This window comes from Carcharhinus amblyrhynchos, chromosome 7 (genome assembly GCF_965287045.1).
Source record: "Carcharhinus amblyrhynchos chromosome 7, sCarAmb.v2.hapA, whole genome shotgun sequence".
NCBI lineage: Eukaryota > Metazoa > Chordata > Chondrichthyes > Carcharhiniformes > Carcharhinidae > Carcharhinus > Carcharhinus amblyrhynchos.
In genome coordinates, this window is record NC_137330.1 from 34,710,274 (window position 1) to 34,729,347 (window position 19,074).

The 19,074-nt window shown below is 41.7% G+C and overlaps 1 long non-coding RNA gene across 1 annotated transcript in view; it reads left to right on the plus strand.

The window, feature by feature from the left end:
• LOC145344867 (uncharacterized) overlaps positions 1-17,126 on the plus strand; it is a 149,293-nt gene extending 132,167 nt beyond the window's left edge. The window contains exons 2-3 of the long non-coding RNA XR_013886998.1: positions 9,344-9,410; positions 16,689-17,126. This is a non-coding gene — a long non-coding RNA (uncharacterized LOC145344867). The remainder of the gene's footprint in view (positions 1-9,343; positions 9,411-16,688) is intronic.
• The last annotated feature ends 1,948 nt before the right edge of the window (positions 17,127-19,074 follow it).

A 19,074-nucleotide genomic window follows, 5' to 3' on the forward strand; every position in this document is an offset into this window, starting at 1 on the left:
CACATTTTCCTACATTATATTCCACCTGCCAAGCTTTTGCCCACTCTCTTAACTTTTCGATATCCCTCTGTAGACTCCTGTGTCATCCTTACCACTTGCCTTCCCATGTATTGTTGTCTCATCTGCAAACTTGGCAATAGTGCATTGACTTCCCTCGCCCGACTCATTAATGTATATCGTAAATAATTGACTAATTGTGGCCTCTGTGGCACTTCATTAGTTACAAGTTGCCATCCTGAAAATGCTCCTCTTATCCCAATTCTCTGTGTTCTATCAGTTTGCCAATCCTCTATCCATGTGAATATACTGCCCCCAACACCATAGGCTCATCTTATTGAGTAGCTGTTTGTGCGATCCCTTATCAAACACTCTTTGGAAATCCACGTATATTACAACTATTGGTTCCCCTTTTCCTATCCTGCTCATTCCCCCCTCTCAGAATTCTAATAAATTTGTCAGGCGTAATATCCCCTTCATGAAGCCATGCCAACTCTGCTTGGTTATATTATGTATTTCTAAATACTTTGCTATTACATTCTTTATAATGGGCTCTAATATTTTCCCAACTAAAGATGTCAAGTTAACTGGCCTATAGTTATTTGCTTTTTGTCTCTCTTCCTTTTGGAATTAGGGTTTTACGTTGGAAGTTTTCCAATCCTCTGGGACTTTGCTAGAATTTAATGATTCTTGGAAGATTACTACCAGTGCATTCATTATCTCTGTTGCTACTTCCTTAAATATCCTAGGATGCAATCCATCAGGTCCACATGGCATTTCGGCCTTTAGACCCATTAGTTTCCCTAGAATTATTTCTCGAACAATGGTTATTGTATTTATTTCCCTGTCTTTTATCCATTGATTATTTTGCATTTTTGGAATGCTATTAGTGTCTTCTACTGTGAAAACTGATGCAAAATATTTATTTAACTCCTCTGCCAGTTCCTGGTGCTCTAGTCTCATTCTCTAAGGGGTTGTGTTCACTTTGACCTCTCTCTTCCTTTTTACGTATTTAAAGAAACTCTTATTGTCCATTTTATATTAATTGCTAGTTTACCCTCATAATTTAACTTCTCCCTTCATTACTTTTTTTTTTGGGGTTTTTTTTTGGTTTTTAAAATTATTTCCAATCCTTTGCTTTAACTCTAATCTTTATCACTTTGTGGGTGGAATTTTCCGGCTGTTCATGCCAGTAGGATTCCTTGCTCCCGCTGCAGTGAACAAATTCTCCATCCTCGCTTGCAGAAGCGGTGGGACGTGTACAGCTGGAAAATCCCGGCCTTCATGTTTTTTCTTTCAGTTTAATAATATCATTAACGCCCTTGGTTAACCATGGTTGATTCATCCCATTACTAGAATCCTTTTCCTCACTGAGACACATACTTTTGTTCTGAGTCATGAACTATTTTCATTCACATCTGCCATTGCTGATCAACCAGCTTTTCTGCCATACTCCTTTTCCAGTCCACCCCAGCCAACTCTGCCCTCATTCCTTTGCAATTATTCTTATTTGTTTCTGATCCAACGTATTTTAAATTTTTAAATATTTTTTTCCTGGGTGAGTTTTAGAACAATAAATCTAATGCGTTTAACTCAAGAATCCCTGCCTGGCCTAATTGTTACAAACTGCACACAATACATACTGAATTGACAATACAATATCCTTTAAAATTCAAAACCTTTGTTATAGCCAAAGTGAGAATGAGAAAAGAGGAAATCCAATCTGTGTTCTCCCCTGGTTGGAACGAATGTCTGTGCTTAAACCAAACTGGATTCAACTTTGGTGACATATTTGATCCCAGGATGAAATTCCAACCGTATGTTCATGCCATCACTAAGATCTCCTATTGCCGCCTCCGCAATATTGCCCAACTCCAAACTCAGCTGATTGTGCTGCTGAAATCTTCACTCATGCCTTTGTTATCTGTAGACTTTGCTATTCCAATCCTGGCCACCCCATATTCTATCCTTCATAAACTTGAGTTCATTCTGCTGTTGGTATTGCATGTATCCTCACTCATTTCGGGCCCTATTCTCTCATCGCCACTGTACTAGTTGACCTACAATAGTTCGCAGTTAAACAATGTCTTGACCTCTCCCAAACCTATGACCCTCCAACTCTAGCCTCTTGTGCAGCTACATCATTGGCAGCCACGTATTCTGCTGCCAAGGCCCTAAGCTTGGAATTCTCACCCTATCTTTCTCTCTCTCTCTCTCTCTCCTTATTTCCCTTTCCTCCTTTAAGACATGCCTTAAAAATCATCTCTTTGCTCAAGCTTTTGGTGAATTGCCCTAACATCATCTGTTTGATAATGCTCCTGTGAAGCGCCTTGGGACATCTTACTGCCTAAAGATGCCATGTAAATACAAGTTGTTTGTGTTGTTGCTATTTAGATCTAAGCTAGCAAAATACAACAGCTGTTCGCTGATTTTTCCATGCCACTGATTTCAGTGGGTTACTGTATACTCTTATGGAGGGAGGAGAATGATGAACAAACAGGTCATAAAAAATATATTTTCTACTGTGGAAAAGTTTTCTGTTTTGCTTTTTCCCCACCCCCACACCCTAGCTGAAGTAATTATCCCTATGAGACATCGAAACTGTTAAAACACTTTCCCAGTTCAGAAAATGAATAAGATTTTAGGGAACATTTGGAGGTTTAAATTGTCATAGGCAATTAAGTTACTGTAATCACCCACTCCCACCAAATGCAATTTTTTTTTAGGGCAATATAAAAAGGACCTAGGCTCAATTCCAGCCTCGGGTGACTATGTGAAGTTTGTACGTTCTCCCCGTGTCTGCGTGGGTTTCCTCCAGGTGCTCTGGTTTCCCCCATAGTCCAAAGATGTGCAGGTTTGGTTGATTGGCCTTGCTCAATCACTCCTTAGTGTCTAAAGATGTGTACGTTAGGTGGATTAGCCATGGTAAATGCGTGGGGTTACGGAGATAAGGTGCACGAGGGGGTGGGCCTGAATAAGATGCTCTTTTGGAGAGTTGGTGCAGACTCGATGGGTTGAGTGGCCTCCTTCTGCACTGTAAGGGATCTATGGCTAAGAGATAATAATCCTAATATAGAGGTGAGGGTCTTCAAATCCTGATTCATATAAAGTTCTGAAAATAAGTGATTATTTGTACATAACAGTGTTTTGGAATTGAATTGAATGTTAACTGTATAAAATACACTCTAAATTGGGCAGGGTGATGGGGACAATGGTGGGGGTCAGGGTTGTGGGTGGGTATGAAGCAAAGCCATACATAGGTACTATGCCTTGACTGATAACCTGCATTGCCCCTATCCTACACAATTTTCAGCACTTCCTCCTCCATTATTGTCCTTGTTTTCTTTTGTTGGATGTACATCTCATGTCTCAGGAACACTTAGAGGCACAGTGATCCTGGAAAACTATGTAGGTTAATCTTGTTCAAGTCAATAGAGAAAAAAAATTACTGGGAATGTTTTGGATAAATTGGCACACAGATGTTGGATCTGTGTCAAGATGGCTTCAGTTGATCCTTCAACATTTTAGTGTAATGTCTGCAAAATTGAACTGGTTTTCTGCTAAGCATTTTTAGAGAGATTTGCACAGGGTTATGGTTTTGGGTTGGCTGTGTAATAACTTAGCAGTGAATCCTGTGTACATGTTGTCACCTCTCTACTCTCTACCTATTGATTGCGTTGTTCCAGTTACCTTGTTTAAATAGTATTGCGCTTTAAACAAAATATTACTTTTGCTCTCTGAGGACCATATATTGACGTCTATTTGAAAGCACAAAAAATGGCCAAAGCTTACACTGCCCAATGGCAGGTCCAAAAATCACAATCCCTTCAATTTGTTTATATCTTCAAATCCCACTTTAATAAAGACACTGGCTACTGAATACTGACAGGCCCCAATTGGAATTCCCAAGGTGTTACTACAAGGTGGAAGCTGAAGCACAGACCTAAAGCATAGAACTGAGCAAATATACAGAAGAGTGTACAATTCATGAGCACAAAACAGAGGAATGCCATCAATGTTTTGGGAGTAAACTCCAAGTGACTACAAAGCCACCTATGGATGTGGCCACAAAACAAGTGTATAAGATTGCCAGCATGGCAGTAATAGGAAAATAAATATTTAAACCTGATTGCCTGAGGCCTAAGTGAAGGAATTGAAAATTCATCTAAAAACAATGGTTTGAAGATCAGGGTTCCAAGGTTAACCCTTTGCCTGGGTATGTTGATTTGCTGCATCAAAAGCTAGAATGGGATATTGACCTTGTTCCCATTGGTGGGGTCTTGATCTCAAACAAGGCGAGGTGCCTGTGAACTGGTATTGAAGACAGGCAGAGAGAATGAAAAGGAAACAAGAATGAGAGAGCCCTACCCTACAGAGTCTATTTCCAGAGAAGACCTTGAAAGAGAGCTTGGAGTTAGCCACCTGCTTCATCACGGAATTAACTATGGCACTGGGGTGGGAGAGAAAGAATTGTGCATAACAGAAGGAATGAATTCTCGTCTTTACCCCTTTAGTAAAAATAGGGTTTCTCAAAAAAAAAGCAATTTTTCAATCATAGCTAAAATTGTAGTTATCTGTTGTGACAATGATAAATGTAGGGAGATATGATCCTTATCAAGGAGTAGACTTTACTGAACGTTAATGTATGGGTTTAAGAGAACAGCTGCGATACCGGTTGCCCAACTTGGCTTCCGACTTAACTGTCGTTGAACTTGGACACAGCTACAGCCGTCGCCAGTGACTTCCTGCTGATGGCGAAATCATCAAGTTAATTATGGTAAACGGATGATGCCAGTTCTTTGGGATAATAAAACAGCAGCTAGCTCCTGGAGTCAGAACCCAGCCATCAAGAGTAAGAGATTTCATTCTAATTCTACAGATGTTTCACAATTTGGAATTTGAAGTAACATTGTGCTGGTGTCAGTTCTGCCTCAGCGCTTACAGGATAAGTGACAACTTTGCATTCAAAACATTGTTTGGATGATCATCGTCTGAGTGAAGAAAAGAATGGAAGAATTCTAGTGCTTCTTCCACAATTGACAATGCTCTCAAGAAATTGCATTTCAAAACAATAATGCCTTCCAGATATTTTGTTAGCCATTTATTCATTACAGAAAAAGATGTCTTCCTATTCTTTACTGCAAGAAGATTTTAAGGCTTTACATTTTCCCAACCGCATATGGCAATGATTCATATCTCCCATGCATTTAATGGAGAATTTATTCCTTGCATTGTAGAATAATGCCGCTATGAAAGAATAAAATCCACTCTGCCCTAATGCTCTCCATCTCAGCTCCATCCAATTCAGAGGCCTCATGATTTGTAGTGCTTGAGCCCTCATGACATGGGATGACCAATATTCCTCATTGGAATTCCACTTTAGTGTCTGTTTCCTTTATTTGTCCTCTCTCATTAAGGTTCATTAAGCCATGGAACCATCTTGTTTCCACATGATGTACATTTTGGGGGAGGTGGGGCTGGTGTCACTGGAGCTTGTGTACAAGTGGCAATAAATGACCAGAAAATGGGATAACATTTTAAATTTGGCTAAAATGTTAGGGCAGTGGGGTAAAATCAGCATCTGTGTGATTTTTTTTCCCAAAAATGCTGGTTGTTAGAAATCTGTCAATCCTTAGCTGCTAGGCAGTGCCTCGGGTAAAAAATGTTCATTAGACAGGTCAGCAGAAAAATTAAGTTTTGACAGCAATTCTTACAGATATTTCTGCAGGCTAGTGTTTACATGTACTGCTGGCCATTGTCAGGGAATGCGCTTCCTAGGCCTAGAAAAATAATATGGGCAATGTTGCCTGGAGCCAGCAACCTCTGCAAATGCCCCTCCTGTCAACCCTGTTACTTAACTTGCCGACAACTGCGTGCACTGGCCTGCTTCTGAGGCCTCAATCTAGCGAGCTTCACTTGGGCCTCTTTGGGAGCCCACAGCTTGCCTGCCAGATTTAATAAGATTGGGGCCTCAAAATCACGGAGGCCTCTTCCCTGCTGGAACAGGTGGCTAACCAAAAGTCAAAATAGACCCTCGTGTCTTTTCTTCTCCCCTGAATGTATTTTAGTTTAGATCCTGTTTTTTTTTTCTCTTGTACTTCTCTTTTATTTCCATCTGTTATTTGTGTCTTAAACCCTTCCTCTTAATGTGTCCTTCTGATATTAGAAGGCAGGATTTGCACTCAGCTGTATAGAAACACATAGGGAAAAAAAATTATGGCTCACCAGATTGTTCCACATTTCAGAATTAATCCTCTCGTATGCAATACTCACTGGGCTGGAGGCAACTGTTGTGATAGTATCATCTCAACAGCTCAAACGAAGTACTGTGCACCACTTCACCTCCGTTTCAAATATCTTGCTTTGTCACATATCTGTCCTTTGCACATTTGCTAATGCTCCCTGCCTTGACTGTGCAAAGGCGGTCTGTTCAAGTTAATCAGTCAGTCTAAATTAAGACTAAAATAAAAACAGAAAATGCTGGAACTTCTCAATAGGATCTGACAGTATCTGTGGAGATAGAAACGAAGTTAACATTTCAAGTTTGTGACCTTTCATCAGAACATGGAAAAGTTAGAAATAAGGTAAATGGCAATTTATTCTTTTCCTTTCACAGACCTTCTCTCCAGCCTCCCAGCTTATATTGTTCAAAACCTAAGACATTTCTGACTTTTCCCAGTTCTGATGCAAGGCCATGGAACCGAACTGCGAAAGGGGCCAGATTTCCATCACCCTAAGGTGGCAGGAATGGGCTTGGGAAGGTAAAAAATGTAGGATTTTCAACTGCAAATTCCAGCCACCCACCATTTCTCTGTGTGGCAATTTGCAGGTTAAAAAGGCTTTGTGTGCAAACACCGTGTGCACATTTTCTTAGCTCAGTCTTGAGGACCATAGGAAATCTGAATTTCCTTCCCCATGCTATTTTCATGCATTGGTACAGGTTTTGGAAACCTTAACAAAAATCATCAGGTTTGAGAGTTTGTAACCACTGGAGGAAGCTGGCTGAGAGGCGTCTGGAACATTCTATCAGATAAGTGTTAAATGTTTTGACCTCTTCAAATCCACAATGTGATGCTGTATTGTAATGTAGAAGTGTTTTACCTCCAATGATACATCAGGCAGCTCTGAAAAGGGCAAGTTAAACATTATGTTGACCACCACTGTGTAAGCGTTGACATGCTTTATATTATTTTTCCCATTGAGAAAAGTGTTTAATGCATTCAGAACTGTTTGTGCTGGGAACCCCCCTGTCATATTTTGAATTGGGATTTAAATATCTGCTTTGGAAAAAATTGTTTTGCTGTTGAATTTTTAAAAATCTAAAACTTTGCTAAAACTTGCATTGATTGACTGGTAATCTGCTTTTCAATGCGGTATTTGGTTTTGTTTAAATTAAAACTATTCTGTTTATCTTTGCTCTGTCGAGCAGGACTCCGTGACTTTTTGTTTTCCTTTTTCTAAATTCTCATCTAGTTTTTTTTAAAAGTTTAAAGATTTTTAAAGTTTATATATTAGTTTCACAAGTAGGCTTACATTAACATTGCAATGAAGTTACTGTGAAAATCCCCCAGTCGCTACACTCCAGCACCTGTTCGGGTGCAGTGATTGAGAATTTAATATGGTCAATGACCTAACCAGCATGTCTTTTGGATTGTGAGAGGAAACCGGAGCATCCAGAGAAAATCCACACAGACATGGGGAGAATGTGCAAACTCCACACAGACTGCCACCTAAGGGCCTCTGGAGCTGTGAGGCAGCAATACTAACCACTGGATGCCACCGTGCCATCCCCTTCTTCTTTGCATTTTTCCATGCTCTCATGTTCAGGAGTTTACGTTTTAAATGGCATTCCCATTCTATCACAACGACTAAAGAAAAATTATGGGCTCAGATTATTCCTAAATTTATGGAATTTCATAATATCTGGAATACAACAATCCATTAATGTTAATGACATGATCTTTTCAAATGATTATTTTTGACATTTTGGGGACTTTTTGAACCTTTAGGCCCAAGGTTATTTTGGTTCATGTATTTTAATTTCACTAAGATGGGAAACCTTAGTTATGAGGAGATACTCGAGGTAGGGGGACTATGTCCATTTGAACAGAGGTTATCAGAAGATTTAAGTGAGACTTTCAAAGCTATGAAGATTTTTGATACTGTGAATGTGGGGTTCTGGTTTTCAGGTGAATAGCGGAGATATGTTGGACAAGTTGCAGTACCAATGAAGAGATGCTATTTAAATCTGAGAGCAAAAGGACTCTGCTGAACAAGATCAGGAAGAGATCATTGGAATTTCTTGGGTGCATAATAAGAAATCATAATTTAGGAAGTTTGATGCTGGTGGGGAAGATGGATTGCAGACAAAGAAAGATATTTCCAAAGGATCCTCAAGAACTAGTTGAACATACCAGCAGGAATGATGACCTGCATTTCTTAAACAAGATTAATCTGGAGGCCCATAGTAGCCAATGCCTTGTTAGGGCATGGTAGCTAAACAGCAAGAGAGAGAGAAAGAGAGATTATGGAAAGAATATTTATTTTGTGTTGGACAAGATGCCATAAATTGAAAAGAATTCCCAAAATTTAAACAGGGAAGTCAGGAGATACTTCTTTATGCAGTGGATCATTGGAGTATTGTCACATCGAATGGTGGATACCACAACCACAGCTTTAAAAAAAAATAAGTATTTGGAGTAGAGGAAAATATTGGATAGTGGGGAGAGAGCAGGATAATAAAATTTCTTTTGAATGACTCTGACAAGGCGCTTACACACGTATAATGGTGAATGATCTGTACTATAAATTTTAATATCTCGATGTTTCTTTTGGTTTGTTCCATCTCCTAATGCTTTGAGAGTGTCCTTTTTTTTGAGTACTCGGCAAGCTTTTAGTAACATGTCCAGGAAAACAAACAATGACTCTCTCTGGTAACTTAAGGATGAGCAACAAATATTGACACCCACATCCCATGAAAGAATCTTTGGAAAACTCCTTTGAATGTTGTGGTGATTGTCTCTTTCAGGTCAACACAGCAGAGTAAAGGTCTGGGGACCATTTAGGATGCAATGTGGGTAACTGCCCCAGAAGGTGGAGTCCTCTCTTAAGTGGGGAACTAGGGCAGCCGTGCTGCTGTTGTTTTGCTGTACAGTTTTTATGATTAATAAACACTTTTTGCGTTTCTAATGAAGTCTGTGAAAGTGCATCATTACAAACGTCTCCTCGATTACACTCCTAAGACCTCACTTCGCTACTTGGTACGCAATAGAGCATCACAATAAACCTTTTCAATTCTGATGAAAGATCATTGACATGAAACATCAACACTGTTTTCTCTTCACAGATGCTGCCAGATTTATCCAGGAGCAATCTCAAACTTTCAAGAGAGAAATCAAGAGAGGAATCCAGAGGTAAGATAGCTTTATTGCTGCGGTTATGTAACTAAATTATTTCCAACAGTTATTACATCAAATGTCACCTTAAATTTAGGAGGTTTGCGGGGCTACTAATTTGTTATCCAGGGTTAATCATCACTTTATGGGACAAGATAGGCTGCCATGTACTCATCAATTAGCAGATGTGGTGAATGTAATTCTTTGGAGAGGTTCTGAACTTAAAACAAAGGTTATTGTCATTCATTCTGGGCCCTGTTCAGTGCAAGAAGGGGCACCAAGCCAAGGCATCACAATATAAGCACTTGCATACTCTAGCTGTGCCAGCTGAAGAAAATAGCACACAAACTAACAACATATCCTTAAGCAAATCTAATAGCAATTGAATTATCTCACTGCCTCAACCAAATGATGGTATGTTGGAAGGTACACAGCAAGAGCATTACACTTGTGGGAATAGTTCCTGAGCACAATCTAGGTAGGAAATATAACAGTGCCTTCTGTCCAATTGCTGTTGTTGAGCCAAACAGAAAAGCATTTGAAAACTTCAATCTACACAAGTGCCCATCAGAAGCTTCCTTAGATTCAGTCTGGCTGAATAATTCTGCTTATCGAGGCTATAGCAAGCAGGGTAGGGGAGCTTGAAGCGTTTCACTGAAGGCTGCATGTTTTACGGAGTGCTCCATAATCCAAGTGAAAATTTCACTTCATTCTTGTTCATAATCATTGATTTTATCTAAAAAAGTAAAATTCTTTTTGATTTAATTATAAACTTAATAACAAAAGGACTGCTTCTTTTATTACTTTGATCAATTAGTGACGAGCTGTGGTAAAATTTGACTAATTACAAGAAATGTTGGAGCATTTTAGCTTCGTGTTACATTGCTTTCTACAATTAACTTGTAGAGGTTGATAGCTCGAGAACATAGAACATTACAGCGCATACAGGCCCTTCGGCCCTCGATGTTGCACCGACCAGTGGAACCAATCTAATGACCCTCTAACCTAAGCTATTCCAATGTTATCCATATGCCTATCCACTGATCATTTGAATGCCCTTAAAGTTGGCGAGTCCACAACTGCTGCAGGCAGGGCATTCCACGCCCTTACTACCCTCTGAGTAAAGAACCTACCTCTGACATCCGTCCTATAACTACCACCCCTTAATTTAAAGCCATGTCCCCTCGTATTAGCCATCACCATCCGAGGAAAAAGGCTCTCACTGTCCACCCTATCCAACCCTCCGATCATCTTGTATGCCTCAATTAGGTCACCTCGTAACCTTCATCTCTCTAATGAAAATAACCTCAAGTCCCTCAGCCTTTCCTCATAAGACCTTCCCACCATACCAGGCAACATCCTGGTAAACCTCCTCTGCACCCTTTCCAATGCCTCCACATCTTTCTTATAATGCAGCAACCAGAACTGTACGCAATACTCCAAGTGCGGCAGCACCAGAGTTTTGTACAACATGACCTCACGGCTCCGAAATTCAATCCCTCTCCCAATAGAAGCTAACACACTGTACGCCTTCTTAACAATCTTACCAACCTGGGTGCCAACTTTCAGGGAGCTATGCACGTGTAAGGGAGCTATGCGCGTGTAAGGGAGCTATGCACATGTAGAAGCACATGCTCTGGAGAAGAGGCAAACATGATCTCATTCATCAATTTCATTGAGGAATAATGACTCCCTCCTCCTTCTCCCATATTAGCATTATCCAAACAACTCAGTAGCAAGCCAAAAAGAGTTATTTTGTTAAGTTTCATCTGGTTACCCCTTCTGACATCGGCAGTTAGCTAATGTCGCATCCCATCCTCTGCAACACCAGGAAAACTTTCTCCGTCCAATCTCTATAAGAAATGTGGTAGCTGCATTATACATATTGATAGTGATTAAGGTATGTTTATTTCAGAAACTGAGAGATGCTGTTGCTTCAGTTCAACGTTCTACATCTGTCCAAAAAAGGTCTGAATAATCAGCAGCAAAACCGTCACACATCTCTTGCCTGGAAGTGCTGTTCCCTGAGCCTTTGGCCCTTTTACATAATAGTTCTACAATAAAATTAATGAGAGTGAAGTTCCGGCTTTCGCATCTTCCTTGTGACCACGTGTGCAAAAGCCTTTGCACACCAGATCCTCCATTGCATGAGGAAGGATGTCCTTGCTTACAGCTCCTGCTGTACTCCCTCCATAGCAAGGACATCCTTCCTCAGAATATGGGCACCAAAGGTACATCATAGAAAGCATTCCTTCTGGTTGTATCACAGCTTGGTCTGGCTCCTGCTCTGCCCAAGACTGCAAGAAACTACAAAAGGTCATAAGTGTAAGCCCATCCATCACGCAAACCAGCCTCCCAACCATTGACTCTGTCTACATTTCCCGCTGCCTCGGCAAAGAAGCCACCATAATTAAGGACTCCACCCACTCCCAACGTTTTCTTTTCCACCTTCTTCCGTCAGGAAAAAGGCACAAAAGTCTGAGATCACGTACCAACCAACTCAAGAACAGCTTCTTCCCTGCTGCTGATAGACTTTTGAATGGACTTATCTTGCATTAAGTTGATCTTTCTCTACACCCTAGCTATGACTATAACACTCACTCCTTTCCTTCTCTATGAACGGCATGCTTTGTCTGTATAACGTGCATACTTTTCACTGTATGTTAATACAGGTGACAATAATAAATCAAATCAAAAGCATGTTCATCATTCGCAATTTTGCTGTTTGCAAAGCTCTGCGAGAAGGTAACCCCCTGTACAGTGGGACTTCACTGTTTTAATTATTGAATCATTGTTCTGGAGCATCCCATTGTTAACCAAATCAAATTTGTGAGTAGTCTATCCCCTTAACTGCTCCATTTACTGTTACCCTGTTTTTATGTCACAAATATATCATTAACAAAACATAAATGAGCACATCTTGCAAATTGTGAATGTATATTTTTACTATTCATTTTGGGCCCATGCAACACTGGTAATATAAAAATTGGAACAATACAATCCTGACAGTACAGAATGAGGCCATTCAGCCTATCGACTGTATTGATTCTCTGAAAGAGCATCCCATCCAAACCCATCCTCGTATTTACCTCGCTAATCCCCCTAACCGACACATCTTGGAACACTAAGGGTCGATTTAGCATGGCCAATCCCCCAACTCGTACATCTTTGGACTGTGGAAGGAAACCAGAGCACGTGAAGGAAACCCATGCAGACATGGGGAGAATGTGCAAAGTCCACGCAGACAATGACCCAAGGCCAGAATTGAACCCAGATCCCTGGTGCTATTTGTGAATGGAATGATGCCAGGTGCAAATAATACCGGTGATACATTAAGAAAATGTGGCAAGGAAAATGGTCCACAACCCAACTCATGAGGGATTTTCCTTCATTGACATAAAAAAAACCACAAGAGCACCAGGTGCCAGAAACACAAACCCATGTATCACCCCTTTAGGGCAGTGATGTTGAACCATATGCAACCTGACAAGGAAATGGAAACAAATAGCCAGATCAACCCATTTTTCAATCAATTTGAACAACTTCAAAGTTTAGATAACAACTGAAAATTCAGCCTATTCAATAGAATTTGAAACTCAAAAGGAGAATTGTCAACAAGTTTTGGGGCCGAATTCTATTTTGTGCCTGGCTCTCCCAGTGCCCTGGAATAAATGTCAGTGGTGAGCCATCGCTGCACCATCTCCACCCCATTCCTCCTCCCCCCCACCCCCAACCTAATCAGTGGGTTATTAATCGACCTGAAGCTGGTCTTAAGCACCCATCAGGGGAGCAAGCCCTGCTTTCAAGAGCCGTCAGCCAATCAAACTGTTAGCAGCTCTCTGCTCCCAGCAGCGCCATCATGAGTGGTGACCATTGCTAGGATTGCATCCAGTCTCCAATGGTGATCTTCCCTGGAGCTGATGAGTAGGTAAGTTTCATGGGGGAAGGGAGGAGTGGGTGGGGGCGGGGGGAGTAGGATTTCATTGGGTCAGGTCCATAAATTCCTGGCAAAGGAAGCTGGGGGGGGATGTTTAGATATGGGTTGGACAGGCTAGGAAGGAGCGGGAGTTTGGGGAATGGGCTGTAGAAGAAAGAAGATCTTGGGGGAATGGACCCTCTGATAGAGCCAAGTGACCCATGAAAGGAGAACCACTTCCCCACTCTCCTTCCATCTTGCCCACCCACTGGCCTGTGGTGTGAGAGCTGGACTTCCCACTCAATACCAGCCTTGTTAAAAATTGTGGTGCGGGTAGGAAGAGACACTTAAGTGCCCATCAGTTAGCCAACTGCAAACAGGTCATCAAGTGGACAGCTGGGTTGGAGCCGAGAATGGTACTCATGGCATTGCATCCAATTATGCAGTCACTTTGCCCACTTGCTAACCTAGCCTGAAGGGGGTTTAAACTTCTAGACTTTCATTGTAAGACAATTTAGAGTCATAGAGGTTTACAGCGTGGAAACAGGCCCTTGGCCCATCTTGCCCATGTCGCCCTTTTTTTAACCCTTAAGATAGTTCCAATTGCCTGCGTTTGGCCCATATCCCTCGATACCCATTTTATCCATGTAATTATCTAAACGCTTTTTAAAAGGCAAAATTGTACCTGCCTCTATTACTACCTCTGGCAGCTTGTTCCAGACACTCACCGGACCCTCTGTGTGAAAAAATTGCCCCTCTGGACCCTTTTGTATCTCTCCCCTCTCACCTTAAACCTATGCCCTCTAGTTTTGCCTCCCCTCCCTTTAGGAGAAGATATTGACTATCTAGCTGATCCTTGCCCCACATTATTTTATAGGCCTCTATAAGATCACCCTTCAGCCTCCTTTGCTCCAGAGAAAAAGTCCCAGTCTGTCCAGCCTTTCCTTATACCTCAAAACATTAAGCCCCAGTAACATCCTCGTAAATCTTTCTTGCACTCTTTCTAGTCTAATAATGTCCTTTCTATAAAAGGGTGACCAGAACTGTACAGTATTCCAAGCGTGGCCTTACCAATGTCTTGTACAACTTCAACAAGACATCCCAACTCCTGTATTCAATGTTCTGACCAATGAAACCAAGCGTGCCAAATGGCCTCTTCCTTACCCTGTCCACCTGTGACTCCACTTTTAAGGAGCTATGAAACTGTACCCCTAGATCTCTTTGTTCTATAACTCTCCCCAGAGCCCTACCATTAACTGAATAACTCCTCCCCTGGTTCAATCTGCCAAAATGCATCACCTTGCATTTACCTAAATTGAACTCCATTTGTCAGCCCACTGGCCCAATTGATCAAGATCCTGTTGCAATTGGAGATAACTTTCTTCACTGTCCACTATGCCACCAATCTTGGTGTCATCTACAAACTTACTAACCATGCCCCCTAAATTCTCATCCAATTTCTGCTACTTTGTGAAGAAACTCAATGTTTAATATCCAACATTGCAACAAAACGCTTAGTTGCCATAATCCCTACTTCAATGCCCACCAATATGTTCACACATAGGAAACTCACGCAATGATTTCTGTTTTGAGATCAGCCATTTAAAATCAAATAAGCTTTTACCTCAGTGATTCAGAAAGCAGTCTGAATTGTTTTGCTGCATATTAATAATTTAGTCTCTTGATTTGGCACAGTGAAATATCATTTTCTCAGACTGAATATTTATGAAGCAGTTTTAATATTTCCAGTATGTAAGTGGGTGTTCTGGAGGGAAAAGCCCAATACTTTGCCTGAAAAGCTTGAAAACCATTTATTATGGAGAAACATTATTAAAATTAATTTCATCAACAGGAGACTAGGAGAACCTTCAGACATCTGAACTATTGAAATAAGCAAGATGTGATTCAGAAAGGGAGGCACAGGGAGAGGGAGGGACAGGGAGGAGGAGGGACAGGGAGGAGGAGGGACAGGGAGGAGGAGGGACAGGGAGAAGGACAGAGAGAGAGGGGCAGGGAAAAGTAAGAACAGGGAGAGGGAGGGACAGAGAGAGGGAGGGAGGGAGAGGGAAAGAGAGGGAGGGACAGAGAAAGTGAGGGAGAGGGAGGGATAGTGAGAGGGAAAGACAGACAGAAAGGGACAGAGAGTGGGAGGGGCAAGGACTCTGACTGGGAAGGACAGAGAGAAAAAGAGACAGTGAGAGGGAGAGGGAAGTGATCGAGAAAGGGAAGGACAGTGATCAGGAGACGGAGAGATGGTGATGAGAGAAGGAGGGAGAATAATTGGGAGAGACAAGGGGAGTAATCAGGAGAGAAAGGGAGTGATTGTGAGAGGGAGCGACAATGGGAGGGAGGAACAAAGATTAAGCGAGGTATTGGAAGTTTGCTCAGCAATGGGTGGTAAGGATTTTTACATTGCAGTGGAGTTGTCGATTGTATTCCTAATTAGGAAAATGATGATTTTTAATTCCTGTCTTTTTAGTTGCAGCTTTGGGTGGTCTGTAAGGACACCGAGTTAGGCCTCATGTTGATAATGTTTTCATGAATTCAGCCAACCCAACATTGCTGCATTCAGGATGGTCCTGTGTTTAAGAAAATTCTTTCATGGGATATGAGTGTTGCTGGCAGGGCCATCGATTGCTTAAGTGAAGAATCTATTTCAGGCTAGAGCTGTCAACACCATTTTTCTGCCTTGCCAGCGGGCAATGCACTTCAGAACATGCCAAACCATGTTGGTTGTTTAACTGTTTGATCTGTGTCTGGAAAATGGACATGGCACATTCAAATTTCTAGACCAGTGTTTTCTCAATTATTTCTCCAGCTCTGGCTATCAGCCACTTGTACCCTGTGTCTTTGTGCAGTGCCTAGCATCAATGTGGTCAGAAACATGCACACACAAATGATAAATGAAATACCAGTGACACTATATCGGGTGCCGCATTGATACTGCTCTTAACACATTCATAGCCCCACATCACAAACCAAGTCCTCATACAACTGTTAAATATGTTGTTATAATGGGGAAAAATTCCTCACTCTTCCCAACCACACTCCTCCAAAGATATTGTGTTCCATTCAAAATCTCCCCTCTGCTGAAGAAAGCACCATCACCAGCATAACTGGCAGGCCATGTTAAAGCTTTCATCAGAATTAAGTTCCCTCTTTACTCCTACACCTTCAAATTGTTTTCAACTTGTAGTTGTGAAGCAAGCACCTCAGGTTCAATTTCTTTTTTTTAACCTATCGACCCTCTTTAAATTTGATCTGGTAACAAATTAGGTTGAATTTTAGTTCAGCTTCGGCTTTGCATAGTTTAGTTGTGGCTCAGTTTCCTGCTCCTGCCAGCACAGAAATGAAATGCGTTTTCATTGGACTCTTGACAGGTTCCCCTGAAGGCAGGACTGCACTTCATTCCAGCAGTGAGAGGCTGTTCAGCAAGGAATGAACAATAGACCCAAGGGCGATCACCTGTAGCAGGCAACACTGTGCCAATAAAAATGGCACGCCAACTTCACACATTAATAACCTTTCCCAAAAAAAAACTCTCCTGGTACAACTTTTCAATAACAAAACAGTTCCGAGTAAACAGATCTATCCTTTCGCTTTGATTGCCGTGTTAATGTATGGCCATTTATTACAAGCTATCTTCACATGAATAGTTGAGAACGTTCCCAATGCACCTTAATTAGGTACTTAGCGTTAATTGGTCTTGTTAACAGGTGAGCTGACGATATTACAGACAAGCATACATGAGCAAGGCCTCTGGAACAAAACATGTGTGGTATTAAAGTTATTTAATGATGTCTTGATAACTCCTTTTTGTCAGCTTTCAATGTTACAGCACAAACACGCCGTTCAGCTGGCCGGATGTGTGACAGTTTGATTCTCCACTTCAGCTAACCAGACTGATTCCACTCTCCTGCTCATTTTATAATGTTCGTTTTCAAACTACTATCTAATTCCTCCTTTATGGGCCCCAATAATAACAGGTAGGTGTGAAGGTTGTGGAAGGAAGGTGAGGTGCCTGGGAAACTTGTAAGTACAGTTCTCTCGGAGCTCATGCAGAATTTAACGGCATGGCCTTTTTTTAAAAAAAGTTGAATATTTCTTGTCTGTAGTCAAGTCAGCTGAAAGATCTGGGCTGTGGAGCTGTCAGGCCTGTGGCTCCAGATTATAGTGGGGTCAGGCCATGGGCAGGGGTCAGAGTGCCTGGGAGCAGGTCACAGATCAGATCAAAAGGGGCTCAGATTGCAATGAATGCCAAACCACAGAGGGTGCAGATTGTGGATGGCCAGATTGCCCGGGACGAGCGGAAGCATATTCGTCATATTGAAAGGTAACCCCCAATGATAGGTCATAGAATGTCTACAGTGCAGAAAAAGGCCATTCGACCCATCGAGTCTGCGTTGACAACATCCCATCTAGGCCCTATCCTCGCAACCCTACCCCGCTAATCCCTCTGACCTACACATTCCGGGACACTAAAGGACAATTTAGCATTGTCAATGCACCCAACCCGCACATTTTTGGACTGTTGGAGGAAACCGGAGCACCTGGAGGAAACCCACACAGACACGGGGAGAACATGCAAACTCCACACATACAGTGACCCAAACCAGGAATTGAACCCGAGTCCCAGGCACTGTGAGGCAGCAGTGCTAACCACTGTGCCACCCAGATCATGACATTGTTTACAGGTTCACTTATTAGGCCAGAGGAAACAGCCCTGCTTCTCTGGCCCAGAATCAATGCTATAAAAATTCTTAATCTCTTTCATCCGGTACTTCTGCATAGCTGCTGGCTTTCCTGTGGCAGAGAAACAAGGCCCAAAGGTGTTAAAAGGGCAAGAGACATTAAAATTGAGGCACACAATCTCCTCAAATTATTTTAACCCCTCTGAGAGATGGTGGGGATAAAGTTATACTAACCCCACACACCTCCTATCCCTGTCCGCAATGGACTTTCCTGTGATACATTGATCACATCGATGTTTAGGGAAGTTGCTGTGTATAAAGTAACTGCTGTACTTTCTACATTAAAACAGTGACTACACTTCAAAAGTCACTCGCTGGCAGTCGGGTGCTTTGAGAGGTCCAGTGGTTACTATAAGTTAAATTGTGGAACAGCCAGAAATTTCTCTGGCTGAATATTGTAAAAGTAGAAACTAAAAAACTCGTCAAATTCACTCACTGAAAATGTCATTCTTTTGGCTCTTACTCCAATCGTTCAGTGGCTGCTCGCTTACAGTGAACGGCACATTGTTCTAACCAGCTGTAAGCTGAGCTTTAAGTTAGGGCCCCGATCCATGACTGAGATCATTTACTTTTACCTCAATTACATTTTCTATCTCTACCCGTCCCACCACTGAAACCCATATAGATTCTTTTAATAGCACAAAACATGATTTCTTCACCACCCCCACTTCAATATCTAGCTTCACTTTACAGAAACTAACTCATTCAAAACTTCACTCTACACTCTGTTCCTGACTAAGTTCTGATGTGGCGATGTCATCATTGGACCGGAATGAGTACAATAAGGTACTCACCTGATGAAGGAGCAGTGCTCCGAAAGCTCGTGATCCCAAATAAACCTGTTGGACTTTAACCTGGTGTTGTGAGACTTCTTACTAAGTTCTGATTGTGTAACACTTTCCCCATAGGCCTCCTATGGCTCCCTGCCTCCAAACATGTTGAATGAGAAATCCTTGTTCTTGTTTTCAATCCCTCTGTAACCTCACACCACACCGCAATATCTCCACAACCTTTA